This window comes from Felis catus, chromosome B4, assembly GCF_018350175.1.
Source record: "Felis catus isolate Fca126 chromosome B4, F.catus_Fca126_mat1.0, whole genome shotgun sequence".
Classification (NCBI taxonomy): Eukaryota; Metazoa; Chordata; class Mammalia; order Carnivora; family Felidae; genus Felis; species Felis catus.
Window position 1 is genome coordinate 33,091,326 of NC_058374.1, and position 15,735 is coordinate 33,107,060.

Here is a 15,735-nt window from a genome sequence, read left to right on the forward strand (position 1 = left end):
ACTAGAATAGAAAATATCAGAGTATATCACCTATATTAAGTATTGTTTGTGAAATTTCTTTTTATTAACCTAAAAAACACTTTTTATTCTGAAGTAACTCTAGATTCATGGGAAGTTGCAAAGAAATGCACAGGGAGGTCCCAGGCACCTCGCTTCCAGCTTCCTCCAATGTTAACATTCTAAACACAGTCCTGCAATACCAGAGAACTGACATTGGTATAATCAATAGAGCTTCTTTGGATTTCACCAGTTTTGTACACATTAATTTGAGTGTGCACGTAGAGATCCATGTGATTCCATTGCACATGTAGTCTCATGTATTCACCACCATAATCAAGATACAGAACTCTATCATTACCATAGGTCTCCCTTAGCCACACCTACCTTCATCCCTTCCCAGCTCCTGCCAACTACCAATCTATTCTTCATGAAATATACTTTTTACTTGTGTGAGTGTGTGTTCATACATGTGTGTCAAGACATAAAATGTACTTCTGTGAGTTATAGTAAAAAAAAAATTGAAAGATACCACTGCATGCTACAGAAGGATTGTAGGCTGGGGTGGGGAAAGCATAGAATAATCATTTTTATTTTAGAGTTCATTCTGACAAGAGTATTGAAGATGAATTGAAAAGAAGAGTGAAGTGTGGGCAAAGAGGCCAGCTCTCTGCCTCACCTGCAATGCGTTATCTAGGAATGATATAGACCAACTTTCCTTCATTTGCTCATTCTTTCTTTCCTTTTCCCTTCCTTAGATCATTAAATATGATCTATATAATATGACATCTCTGTTGTATAATTTATTATATGCATAATATAATATATGAAACTATACCCCTTTATGATATATAATAATAATAATATGACATTCCCTGCTAGTCTTAGCAATTCTGTGCTACACTCCTCAAAATCTTATGTCATATAATGACAGCTATATACCCACTAGTTAATTAGGATGGTGACATGGTTAATTAATTATATTTCACAATAATTAATTAATTAATTAATTCCAATTATTTATTTTTCATGATAATTAACTCCATCCATGTTAGTGATAGTGATATTATGGTTCTGGTTATTGTTATTTGTGTTTGATTTCCTTCACTATTCTTTTATTCTACTCTGAAATTTTTTAATTCAAAATACTGAGGTTGGTTGATTTAACTCACCATTATCAGTAAAGTTTGTCATTATCATTAAAGGGTAGCAAGCAATTTAAACAGTCATCATTACTGAGGAAGTTAGGATATGAGCCATTTCACAGACAGCAGTGAATTTCAGTTCTGGTTTATTATATATCTACTCTTAGTTCTTTTTTGCATTTTGCATTGGAGGGGATGAATAGAAACATGGGATGTATAAAGGGAGTTTCAAGAGTACTTTGTAGGTGAATGATGTGAATATTTACACACCACATTGGCTTTTTTTTGTTGTTTGTTAGTTTTCAGATTTCATGGTGGGTGAAGCCACATTTGGAGGACAAAGACAAATATGAACAAAATGGACAGGGCCTATCTAGGTTGAAATCGCCACTAATTAGATGGTATGCAAAAATCTAAAAATAAAATGCTCAGAACTCAGATTTAGTGCATATACAGGGGTGTTAGCTGACACACTAAGGAAGAGGACATTGGCAGTCTTAGGAAACCATGGTGATCTTTAACAAAGCGGCTAGTGGGAAATATTCTTCAGGAGTCAGTAGTCAGTGGTTAGTATGAGAATCATAATATTTTCTGTGTCACATCATTGTTACAGGTATAAAATCTACCATATAAAAACAAATAAACAAACAAACAAACAAAAAACAAATCTATCATATAAATGTTGTCTTTTGTTACTACGATCAAAATACTGTTGATTTACTAAATACTGCTTTTCTTTTATTTAAATGAGCATATCAGAGGTAGGGTGGGAGATGACAGTACTACAAAGGCATTCAGTTCCTTTCCCTTTATAGAAAGGGCTCCAGAACTATACTGTGCACGAGCTACATAGCCACATTCCAATTCTGTTTCACGCCCAACATTGTTTCGACTAATTCTAAGTTCCAGTCTCTACCAACTCATCTGGTAGATCCCTGCTCTACAAGGGAGCTCTTTGATATTTCTAAAGCCTATTGTCTGTAAAAAGACATTTTTCTTTGCCTTCTTGCCTTTTGACTCTGAATCCATGGTGAAATTTTAAGCATTTTCTCATTAAACAATGACCTGGTCAGAGTGCCAAGATTTGTCTTAAAGATGAAACTTTGCTCAGCCCTAAGATTTTTGGAGCAATGTAACCCTGACTTCCTCACAGTCTGCTGGATGGTCTCAGGAGCCTATTCCTTCTTTGGCAGGAAATGGAGAGAAGGTCATCCAGGAGATCTTCCTGCATTCTGGTCTGGGATTCTCTTTAAGTGTGGATTTGCAAAAGGAAAAAAAAAATCAGGGTGTCTTGTTTCTATATAGACAGTGCCTTGTTTTTACAGACTGAGCAGCATTATTCCCTTTTTCTTTCCAAGATATTGGGTAATCATTTAAACATATTAGTTAATAGAAAATGATTGGTCAAGGGGCTGGATCTTTTTGGCAGAATCTGTAGCTGTGCTCTCCAAATGCTGGAGTTATGGTAAATTGGAATTCTTTCATTTGTCCGGAGCAACTGGAGACTATGATTCTGCTATAGGTGAGTGATACCTCATCAGAGCCCTAACCTCCCATGTGGTCAGCTCAAGTGGGAAGCGAGGAAACCAGAGGGCTGGCAATTATCCTGTTTCTGGGAGTTGAGTTGCCAGTTATTTGAAAAGATGGGAGTAAAAATACCAGTGCAAAGCAATAAACACAGGAAAACTGATGATTTGGAAGGATTGTCAGTGTATTTACTTCAGATTAAGCTTTGAACTCAGATGGTACATTAGGCTCTTTCTTTTTCTTTTTAAAAAATGCTTTCTGGAAGAAATGTCAAAAAATCCTAGTAGGGGAGGATTGTGAAGACAGACCCTGGCTAACAGGTGAAGTTCTTAGGCCTCCTGATCCATTGCAACTGCCAGCCCATCATGGTTGAGGAAACACTGATGTTACTAACAGACTGGGGAGGTGGGAAGTTATGAAACCTGTTAGCCCTGTGCATGCAGTGTTCTGCTGTTCTTTATCTTTTAAAAAAAAAACTATTAGCCTGTGATGGCATGAGGAAGGACTATGGGGTGTGTGAAAGGGAAATCATTGACGGCTTTGAGCAGAAATGGGATGACCTCTGTTGTATCAAACTAACAGACCCTGAGTATGATGCCTGTGACTGGGTTATATGGTTCACTTTCCAGACAGATGCAAATACCCAGAAATAGTAACTAAACTCTGTGCAGAATTGGTGCACTTCTGGGTGTCCCTGGACTCAGAGCTTGTGATGCTATCTTAATGAAATGTGGAAGTCAGAATAATCAAATCTTTAAGCTGTGTCCAATTTCTCTTAAGAAGAGAGATAGCCTGAGGCAAAACGCCTCAGGTTTCAGGAGGAAGCAGCTAAGTATGTAAGGGAGGATCATTATCATCAGGGAAAGGAGAGGTGACACTGAGCCTGTCACTTCCCTTGCCCAAGCAACCTGGGGCTGTATGAGGGAGGGGTAATGAGCCTATTACCTTTAAGAAGCTAGGCAAAACATCCCCCCCCACCAAATCTTAAAAATGGAGCCAATGATGAACTGAGGAAAAGAGCAGAGTTTGGGAAGAGAAGCTTATATTAGCTGGATATGCCCCAAATCATTAAACAGGCTCTTAACTACAGAGAACAAACTGAGCTTTGCTGGAGGGAGGTTGGTGGGGGATGGGCTAAATGGGGGATGGGTATTAAGAAGGGCACTTGTGATGAGCACTGAGTATGTAAGTGATGAATCAACTGAATTCTACTCCTGAAACTAATATTACACTATATGTTAAATAACTGGAATTTAAATGAAAACTTGAAATAAAAAATGTCCCCAAAGTGGTACTAAGAAGGCAACTATGTAAGATTCTTTGTGTTCAAAGGACTTTATGTACAAATTTGCTCTTTTAAAGGGTACATCATTTGAATATTGGCTCTAGTGCATTTTTATATTACTTTCCAACTTTTGTGTGCCCAATAAATATTTTTCTCTATAATCAGAATCCATGCATATGTGAAATATTCTCGCATATAAATCACATTCTATTTTAATTTGGGGAAAATATAAAATTTTTATTACAAAATAAACAAAGAAACTGTTAAAGTGAAAAAATCTGGTAATATAAAGATTCAAGAATCATATCATGGTAAATTTTACCATATGTGAAATAGCCCTCTCTTGGTAAGACTCGGCTTTCCTCATTGGTTTCTATTTTGTACAATGTTATTTATATTATTACATTGTGCTTTTTTGTATTATGATCTAGAAATACCATGCCTCTCCCAGTTGATTTTGAGAGGTAATCTTCTGACCAAGTCTCTAAGATAAGCAAGCTATCTAAAACATGTCCCCAAATATGTTTAAAGTTATAAAATAGAAATAGGTCAAAAAATAGGATGATGGTACATTTCTTTTCTGTGAATGAATATATATCACTAATGCCCATGTCAATGCATGTTTGATTACTCTCTTTAAGTGACTTGATTAATAAAGATATCATTTTCTCCATTAGCCAGGATGGAATGAGGAGTTAGGAAATATTTATATAAAACTTAAAAATTATCATTCCTTCAGATGAAATATGTTAGCATGCCTTGGGTAACACTCATATCATGAAATTGTTCTAAATAAAGCCCAAAGAGAAATCTTTGGAGTGTCTCAACTTAGAATTTTGAAGACCTTTTAGTTTCAAAGGCATCCAAGTGAAAATGACCTTTCCATTGAATAATCCATCCATTTGTCTTCCCACAACCTTCGAACTTTTTGGTCTTCAGTTCCTTAACACAGACACCCACATCACTAAATAGTCCCTCAGCTCCCAAGCACTTGAGCCTCTTGGGCCCCCCCTGTCTCAGCGGTCATTCTTACCATGTAAGAATAGTCTTCCATTTCTCACTCTTTCTTCAATATGAAGGTCAAAACTTAAGGTCCACCCTCTAAAAAAATACTTTCCTGTTTACACATTAACTTAGCTTCTTTTTGATCTCATTCCTACAGAAACTAAATTTGGTCACATTCCTCCTAGCATGTTGTGAGCTTCTAGAGGGGGATTTGCACTATTTTATATTCTGTACCTGTTGAACTTGGCAGCTTTTAGAAGTCTATGATTCATATAGGGCCATACTTAAGAGTGACGATTTTTCTGTCCCTCCCCCCAACCAAATCCCTCATATTTGTGCACATGTAAAATCAAGAGTCCCACTACATGAACAGTGGAAAGGGAACAGTATGTCTCACATGGGTTGTCTGAAAGACTTCTGGGAAGAGGGGTGTCACCAGTGGGGTTTATCACTTGATTGTGTGTGTACTTCTATCTCCAGCAAAGCATGACCTCCTTCCTCATGGGCAGACTCCATGGATAGAGTCACTATCCAGCCACAGGCAAGAGCAAAAGGTCAAAATCCCCTAGGCTGAACTGCCTCTCTCTGCTTCTTATCCTATGGCTGCCTCTGATGACAGTCTGCCACTCAACAGCATTTCTAAAATGGCATTGTATAATTAAAGAATTCACTGTGGAACATTTAATAAGTTAGGATATTGCCTCTAAATCTGGAGGGGCTTATATGTTTGGGAAATATTAAATGTTAGCATAATTTGGCAATTCCAAAAAGCATATGTGGTAAATCAGCAACTTCACTGTCTTCACCAGCATTGCTCTACAGGTGAAATGATGTTGTAAACATGGCACCATAACATGGTGTTTCATGTGGGGTGGAGAGAGAACAAGGTGAGACTGACAGATGCAAATTGTAAAATGGAGTTGTGTTCTTTTAGCCTCTCTATAAGATTGTGTGTTATGAAAAGAATATTTGGTTTGAGGTAAAAAATTGCTTTAACTACTTGTATGATTTGGGGCTAGCCATCCAACCTTTCTTTTCCCATCTCCTTATGTATAAAATGGGGGTGAGAATAGTACCTCTTCAAGTTAAATAGCAGCTAACAGGTTTAAGAGTTTATTATGTGTTAGGCACTTTTCTAATAGCTTAATAATGTTAACTTTTTTCATCCTCAAGCCTACATGGTCAGTATCATTATGATGACTATTTTACAGATATGAGAGGTGAGGTACAGACAACAACTAACTCTTAAGTGGTAGAATTATAATTATTCAGGACATCTCCTCCAGAACCAGGAAGACACACTGGTTCTCCAACACACTGGTTCTTCACATCCTGTGAACCATCTACACAGGATGGTTGTTCAGGTCAAATTGCTTCTCATGTAAAACACAAATATTAGATGTTATAGTATTCAGGATGATGTAGGTATAAACATATGCCATTCTTTTGCTGGCTAGTGTGTAATTGTGTTTTGAGGAGTTTGATTTGATCCATGTCCTATTCAAATTCACAGAATAATAAATCACATATTAATAGGATTATAGACTTCCTGAAATGTAGGCTGAAAAAGCAAAAGCTATCTGAACATTGGAGATCAAGGTTAAACCTTTTTGATTACTCACGTTGCATTTTTTTTTTTTTTTGTATTAGCTAGGGACAGCTTGAGAGGCAGTTGGGGTAGAGTTATTAATAACAGGGCTTTGAACATTGGCTTTGCCACTATTATCTTCAGGATAGTAGGAATATCACTTGGTCTCTGTGCCTTGGTTCTCTTTATAAAATGTGAACAATAGTGTTACCTTCTTTACAGGTTGTGGTGAGGATTAAGGTAATATGTGACCAGCATTTGGAAGAGTATTTGGCACACAGTGAGCTCTTCCTATAGAAATTAGCTATTATTATTTAGGCTTTTGCAGAATATACTTTGTTTTCAAAATTAGTAGAAATCGCATCTAAAATAGGCAGACAGTGGCAGATTTTTCTCTGATAGTGTGCATGTGAGGAAGGGAAGTATGGGGAGACAGAGAGTGAGTGAGAAAATATGAGAGAATATATACCGTACATAAACTAGACAAAAACTCATAGAGACAGACAGTGGTGACTTGGCAGGGAAAAACATGAAAATGCATTCTGGAGACTATATGAAACCCCCAGTGGGAGATCCGTAAAGGAATCCCAGAAGGCAAATGGGCATGCCCCCTGACCTCTCTCAGGACAGCCTGGTCCTCACTCAGACACAGGTATGAGCTGGTTTGGAAGGCAGGTGTCTGCCACAGTCTAGAAACTGGGGGAATCTGATTCTAACTCATTCTCTCAGCGCTATGGAAGCTCTATTCTATTGCATTTTTCTTTATGTAAGCCAACATTTTTCAGGACAGATGTTCAGGGCCCTCTAAAATAAGCTTATTTTTCATAGCAGGCATAATCTGAGATGAGCATATCTCCAGATTCAGCAGAATGGCTTCTGTGTACATCTGGAGCTTACATTTCTTAGCATGTTAGCAAGTGTCAGAAGTACTCCTCAAAAGATATCCTTTATTAGCATCCTTTTTTTAGTAGTTTGGATTCAAGGCATTGAAATATCTTCAATCACACCACATTTAAATAAAAATAAGGAAAACACATTAATAAAGATGCCATATACCATATATCTTTGAGGATAAGGAAGAAAGTCAGTTTGAAATAGTGAACCAGTTGAAAAGCATGTCTTTGGAGAAATTTAGCATTTAATTGTTTCCAGTACCAAAAGAGACAGATTCTCACGAGTTTTACACCATGTGAATCAGTTCTGACTCTTGATTTTGGTTCAGGTCATTATCTCATGGTTTTTGAGTTTGAGCCCCGTATTGGGCTCTGTGCTGACAGTGAGGAGCCTGCTTGGGATTCACTCTCTCCCTCTCTCTCTACCTCTCCCTTGCTCTCTCTCTCAAAATAAATAAATAAACTTAAAAAAGACCCACATTAAACCATGTGAATCTTACTAGACCTACTTTACTGAAAGTACTGATTTTCAATTTTGCACAATTAATGTCTGTGAAAACGATCACATTTTAAATGCAACCTTATTTATATCATCAACTCATTTAAAAGTTTAAATTATTCATCTTAATCATTATCACAATTCTGGAGAGATTCAAATTAATATGCTTTTATGTTTTTAAGAAAGGTGTCAGTGCTTCAGTGCAGCAGATGTTTTAAAATAAACAGATGAAGCATTATACATGATTAGTTTTCTGAATTGCCAAGCTTTTCCTTAAGGTTCTGTATGTGGTTGGGAGAAAGGGTGAAGGCTCAGTGGGGGTATAAAATAGAAACCAGTTTGAGATCATACTGACTGGATTCAGAGTCCTAGTTCTATTACTTTATAGCCTTGATATCTTAGACAAGTCAGTAAACCTTCTGAGCCTTAGTCTCCTCATCTGTAAGGTACAAGTTTTAAAGTAAAGGTGAGAGAGTGTATATAATAAATATATAAAAGACAGTGTATATAAAAAATAGCAAGCTCAGTTCTTGACATCTTTTACTCTAAAGATGGTGATTTTTATTAGTAGTATAGTGGTTTTATAATCTTCCCACAAATTGTTTGATTCATCTCCCTTCAGAAAGTGGAAACTGATTGTCCTCCCTCTGGATGTGGACTGAACTTAGTGACTCATAATTAATAGAATGTGGTTGTAGTGATGATGTGTAATTTCCAAGACTAGGTCCTAAAGAGGAGACTTTTGCTGTCAGCTGCCATGTTGTGATGATGTCTAAGCAGTCTGTGGAGAGGTCTGCATGGAGAAGCCAGCATCGGGGAGAAACAGACCTCTTGCCAGCTTTCAGCTCCAAATTGCTGGCTATGTAAGTGTGCTGCCTTAGGAGGGGATTCTCCAAATCAGTCAAGCTTTCAGATGACTGCAGTCCTGGTCAACATCTTATCTGCAGTCTCCTGAGAGACCTTGAGTCAGAACCATCCTGATTCCTGTGAGATGATTAGTGTTTCTTATTGTAAATCACTATATTTTGAGGTAATTTGCTACACAGCAAAAGACAAATAGTACAGTAAAGATAGCAAAACATCCCAGAATGGGATGAAAATCCTAAATTAGTTAGCAGCCTCTGCCTGTGTCTAGGCAGTTGCAGTTGATGTTAAAAATCAAAGGGGTGATTAACCTGCTAATCTATCTGTTTAGCAAATGTACTAGGTGCTAGCTTTGAATAAGGCCTTTCATGGGTCCTGGGAACCATGTGAGCTGCAGGAACTAGGATGAGTTACCAGGAAGAGACCAAGGCTCCCAGTGGTCTTTATGCTCCAGATCTAACCAAGGTCTTAATGTTACCTCCTCAGGATCTTCTGTTCATCCACGTCTCTCACTGCCACCTCCCTTATGCACACCACAATTGTCTCTTCCCAGGATCCCTGGCTTCCTGCTTACATTCTCATCCTATTAAATAATGTACATCTATAATTATGAATTATAAGTAGCTAGAATGAACTATGTACATGAAATCAAATTATTTCCCTGCTTAGAACATTATGGTGTCTCTCCATTCACTTTGAAAACAGTCAGACCTTTTCTGGATTATGAGAGCCTATATGATTTGAATCTTAATTACCTTCCTTTTTTAATACATTATCTCCCACCACTCTCTGTTGGTTGATTATGCTTCAGTTACACTAGCCTTCTTTCTGTTCCTCAAACTCACTGTGGGATATTGTCACAGAAAGGGTCCCAATAAGTCACCTTTCCCTGTATTCATGTTCTTCTGTGGCCCTCCAATATTAACTTTGACTTGATCCTGTGACTTATCTTGACCTATGAGACAAGAACAAAATTGACATAAGAGGAGGCTTGAGAAACACTACACATTGGAAATTTTTTTCTCCTTGGGTGCTTGTGGAAGAAGCCTGAATTACCTTGCTGTTTCATGAACAACACATGGCTCAGTTTCCTTCATTATCTCTGCCAACCTTCACTCAATCTCCAGACATGGAGTGAGCCCTATACATGAGTGAGTTCAGTGGTCATGGGATGCAGTGCTATAGCTGAGCCCAGCCAAAACTGCTAACCTACTGTGACAAACACATGATGTGTTAAGTCACTAAGTCACTAAGCAGTAGAGAACCGCTACACACCAACCTTATTCCTATCCCTGGGTCCTAATACTAATTGTCCCTTCTGATTTGTATGTTTTCTTCCTACATCTGCTACAGAGGGCTCTTTTTGGTCAATTAGATCTCAGTTTAAACCTCAGGATGTAAAAGGCCTTGCCTGACCACTCATCCCAAAGGGGTCTTATAGTCACTCTCTGTCATGTCATTGTGTTTTTCCTCAAATCATTATCTCCTGTTTTCTTGTTCACCATATTTTATCACATCTAAGACACTGTTGGTTGTAATACATTCCCATTTCAGAAATTTTGAAATGTGGAAAAATGAGTGCTTTGAATTGATGAAATACAATATTTGATTATGTATTACTTCCTGTATTCCTGAGAATATAGGCTTCATGGGAGTAGAGACCTCCTACTTGGTCTTGCCCCCCTTTAATCATTCTCTACACTAGAGTTAAAATAAATTTTCTGAAACACTAATATAATCACACCACTCTTCTACTTAAAATGGTTAACTGGCCCCTCCTCTTAGGATAAAATCCAAAATGCCTACATGGCTCCCATACCCTTAACGATTGGACTCTTGATACATTCATCCAGATTCAGACCACCCTCTGCTTTGCTTTTCTCCAGTAGCACCTATCTTCTGTCAGGTCTTAGACCACATAATTCTGGCCTCAAAGCCACTACCATGCTGACTCTCTGCCAGATGTTCTTCACCAGCCTCTCTGCCTGACTGCTTTGTGCCAATCATCCATCCTCAATTGTTACACCCTCTGTGAAGCCTTCTCTGCCCCTCTCAACGGACTTAACTTCCTCTCTCACAAAACCCTACACCAATAACTATTGTAATAATTATAAAATATTTGTACAATAATTTATTTCATACATGTATTGAATACCTACTATGTAGCAGACACAAATTTAGGCACTGAGTTCACAGAAGTAGATGGAAACAGCAAAAATATACACCCTAATGGAGTCTATGTTTCACTGAAGGCAAATAGTCAATAAATAAAATGGATATAGAAGAAGTAACATGTTAATTAGTGCTTGGAGAAAATTAAGGAAGGAAAAGGGAAATAAGAAATCCTAGTGGTTAAGGGGCTGCAGATTTACATAGAATGCTCATGAAAAGCTCCAGTGAGAGGATGACATTTGAGTAAAAACTTGGAGATAAGTAACAGATATTTGGGGAAAAACAGTCTGGGATTGAGAATAGCAAGTCCAAAGGTGCTGAGGCAAGATCCTGGTCACTGGTGATGAATTTTAAAAACATTTCATTCCATAATTTTCACAGTGCACTAGTGGAAGAAGTAGAGAAAAAGCAGTTTATTTTTCCTTTAAATACATGAGCCTTTACATGAAGATACAGTCTCACAGAATAAGACTAAAGCACAGGCAAGTTGTACTTGTGTCTTGCGAAAGAGGCAAGTCCAAAGAATTGGTTTCTCAACTCTTTATTAGATTCTGTGTATGCAGAGGGAGGAAAGAGTCCGGTGGAGTCATCCTGAAAGGGTCCACATAGAAAGTAGGTCTTGGTTGTAAAAGGAGGAGTAATTCTTCCACCAGTGGGACCCAGCAGAGACAGCAATCTAGGACCTGATGTAGATCCTGCAGTCTTAAGTGGGCCTTGAGACACAGTCACTGGGCCTTCTCTCACATAGAGCCAGCTGGATATACTCCTAATTGGGAGAGAATGGCCAAGCATCAGGGATCAAACCAGCCAATATCATCTGCAGGAATAACCTAGGTACTTATTGAACTGTTTTCTTCTCATCACTGGGGTCTAAGTACTGATGCTGAGGCTGCACACATGCACAGCCCATAACCTACCAATCCTTTTTGAACACATAACTAAAAGCCAACTCCTCACATCCATTTCAAACATAGAATTGATGCATAAAATGATGCATTCTAAGCAAGTTGCATCAGTTAACTGTACATCTTAGGATCATAGACATCACTTTGGAGTCTGATGACTGAAGAACCTGACTACAAAGCAAAAGGAGATTAGCCAACCTAAAACCTCACCAAGACACCTGGGAGGAGAAATAATGAACTGAATTCATGTCAACATATACATAACAGATATCTAATAATTTCCTGAAAGCAGGTTTTGTTAAAAGTGGGAGAGAATAGGAGAGTCCTGAGTGTTCAAGTGTGAAACTGACATGGAGGAAAAAAGGAGGATGCAAAACACAACTCTGTCAAGTTCTAAACTTTATTCAAGAACTAGCTTAGTTTGGCTGTTTCTTTTCTCAGTGGAAAGGGGATCTTGGCCCATAATGTTCTTGTCACGATTTATTATTTACCAAGGCTTCAAATTCATTGCTTTTTCTCCAGATAAAATATATGATATTTTTATGATTCTGTTCAATATTTTGTTCATTTATTTTATATGTTTATATTTATCCAACAAATAATGATCATTGCCCTGAAATAAGTTGTATAGAGATGGACATGTGAAGATCTTTTCCTATGTATCAATGGTTTCTAAATTTGTCTGTGTAAGAGAAAAGACAATACATAAATTTAATAACTTAACCACTATAATGTTATATAATTTAAAAATATGAACTGCTGTAAGTATTCTGCTGAACATCCTTCCAGAAACTATTTTATTGCTTTCTCTCTTTCTTTTTCTCATGTTTGTTCATTACCTAGATAGTTTTAAATACATTCCTAATAGGAAGATACAGACTTCCCCATTATAGATATTAAACATATATATGATTATAATAAATCAATTAAAAATCCTGAAGCCTTGTACGAAGGATGGTTTTGTTAAATTCTTAATGTAGTCAAATAATAGAGGTTTAGATTTTAAATATTTTTGCTGTATTAAACACCGTCATATTTAACATCTTTGTGTATACATTTTCCAGATGTGGAATTATTAAACTATCCTGTGTAAGGGCTGCACTCACCAACATTACACAAATGCCAGCTGTGAGGGAATGCATGTTATGTATATCATGGCATTTTGTGATTCAGGTAAAGTTGATTATTATCATTTTGTTGATTTTGGGTTTCTGCAGATGTGCGATGCAGAAATTGGAGGAGGGGCTAGTTATAGGAATATTTGTTCTGTTAAAGTCTGTTGCTGTTTCTAAAACAACAACTTCATCAGAGTAGACAAAGAAAGAAAAAAAATATGCCTTATTTTAGGCATAGTCCCATGTTTAATTTTGAGGCAAAGCCCCTAAGAGTGCTGCAAACAACAATGAATGGTGTGGATCAAAGATCTGTTTCCCTGTATGGTGGAATACCAATTTATGCTCTATTTTGCTAATGAAAATAGAATTGGCAAACAAAATGAGCATCTAACAGGGTATTAGGCTCAATACTTTACAGTATTTCTTGTTTTATGCTCATAGTACTCTAACAGCAACTACCTTGAAGTAGCAGAGAAGTTGAAGTCACTGATTCAAGCAGGATTTGATCTAGAAAGTATCTTGACTATAATACCTTATAGATATGAGGATGAAAATAAACTTGTAAGGAAATTTTAAACAAAATAAATTTTATTTGAGTAAGATATTAACTCATAGATACCTATATAATATTTTTTTAAATAAGGTTCACATTAATTTGTTATTTATTCAATTATTCAAAAATATTTATGAGTACTTTCTATTTGCCAAGCACTGGGATGTACAGCGGTGACCAAGGGATACATGGACCTTGTCTTCATAAAGAGATTGGACTGTGGAGGGGACAAGCAGGAAAGCTGGCTGCCATAGGCTTGGGGGCTGAAGCCACTCAGGGTGAAGTCCAGCATGCCGTGGGATATAAGGAGAGAAACCAACCTTCAACCTTAGGTCCAAGGTTTATCTTTAAAGCAGATTAAAGGTAAATACAAGTGGTTAACTTTACATGTACTACTTAAAAACAAAATCTAGTCCTGTCTAAGAATTCTATTGGGAATATTAGACAGCTATGACATGCAAGGTTCATGGATTTGTTACTTTTTTTTTTTTCTAACTGGCCTCATGGTATGACCAGAATTTCAGATAAAGCTTAGAAAAGCATGTAACTTTTGGAAACTTGGCAGTTTCTTGAGTTTAATGTTTCTCATAATTTATGAAACTCATGGGAAAGTTATTTATCTCTAGTTTCTGGGATTTGCTAGAACTTTATAGAAATTGTCTGACAGGCAGCTTTTGGAGAGAAAAAGATTTGCAAAGTTTGTATTTTGATGTTTTTATTAAAGTCTCTTGACACCAGATTTCCCAGCTGATGAGCCAGATTCATTCAGATGGGCTTCAGTGTGAAAATTGGGTGTGTCCCATGGTGATGCTCATGTCCAGCACTGCCTCATCAGAGCACCCTAATGGAGTGGCCTTGTCACTAGGGCACCAGTGATCTTCTTGTGCAAGGGACTATTTCTGTCTTTGCTCCCTATGCATCTTCAGAATGTGCACTGCCTGACACAGAGTAGTCACTCAATGATTATTTGTTAAATGAGAGAAGTGTATATCTGGGAAAACTTCAAATACAGAAAGATAAGTGGAATGTTATTAGGTTGTCTGCCAAGGCAGTCCCCTTTCCATATTACAAGTCCCTTTAATCTACTTGTCTCATAGATGTGTAGTATCTGGATAAAAGGCCACCTTAGGTGAACATAATATGTTGAAATGGCTATGATTTCCATGATCTATGCTATTCTTCAATGTCAAGTCAGACCTTTCAGTAAATGGCATCACCATTTCTCAGGATATCCTAGAGAAGCATTTGAAACATGTGTTTTGAGGAGATGAGTTTGTTGTTAAAATATGAAGTGTGTTTCTGTATGTTTATTTCAAAGAGAATAACAGAGGAAGGATGGTATGTTATAATTATCTTTAATATTGCACTTCTTCAATTATAATTTATTATAACTGAAAGGAACAAGCTCTGAAACCTAGATTAGGGGCTTTTCTGATTTGAGCTGCTGGTCTCAGAGGTATACACATGGTATGTGCTGGATCTGAGCAGAGAATGCTTATATCATGTCAGCAGTCCAGGAGATATCCACAAAACTGTATGGTATTCACTATCTAATTCCTTTCACTTCTTTCGGTGAAGACACTGAAAAAGCTGATTGTAATCTGAGAATACCTCTTTTAAAGAAACATCAAGAGAGTGCTACTAGAGAAGCTAAAAGATACTAAAGTATTTGTTACAAGTGAGGAAAGCTTTAAAACAATGTAGAATAGGAATTCTATTTTCTACATGTAACACTTGGTGACCTCTCCCCTACCTCAAAAGATAGTGAAAGAGATCTGATAGGGACGGCAACTGTCACTGGTTATGGATGTTACACTTACTTTCTAATGGTAAGACAACAAAAGGCCACACTCTGTGGGTATTCAATGATCAGACAAAATCATTGAGAAGCATGAGGGTCTTACCTGAACATTGATTCAAAGAAGTGTTCTAGCACTGGAAAACACTTAACAATATGTAGAGAAAGGAAACTTGGATTGATGTTTAGGTTGTCTACTAAAATGATCACAAGAGAGGTATAGATGGAAAGCTATTCTGCACACTAATTTTTCCCCCAGCAATTATGGTATTGGTTTTATAGTGTATCTTTCACCTAAATTGTAGGCAACATCTGTAAAACTATAAATTCTTTCATCAGAATGCCTGGAGTAATTGTAACACTGGTGTGTAGATAATTATTTAAACTTT

General features: G+C 37.2%; 1 long non-coding RNA gene across 3 annotated transcripts in view; it reads left to right on the top strand.

Annotated features, from left to right (window-relative positions):
- Window positions 1–2,034: 2,034 nt before the first annotated feature.
- Window positions 2,035–15,735, top strand: part of LOC123386499 — a 70,005-nt gene continuing 56,304 nt past the window's right edge. For 2 of the 3 annotated variants that reach the window (XR_006600439.1, XR_006600441.1), the window contains exons 1-4: window positions 2,035–2,664; window positions 8,664–8,802; window positions 12,945–13,053; window positions 13,705–13,911. This is a non-coding gene — a long non-coding RNA (uncharacterized LOC123386499). The remainder of the gene's footprint in view (window positions 2,665–8,663; window positions 8,803–12,944; window positions 13,054–13,704; window positions 13,912–15,735) is intronic. The other variant, XR_006600440.1, reaches the window with a different exon arrangement.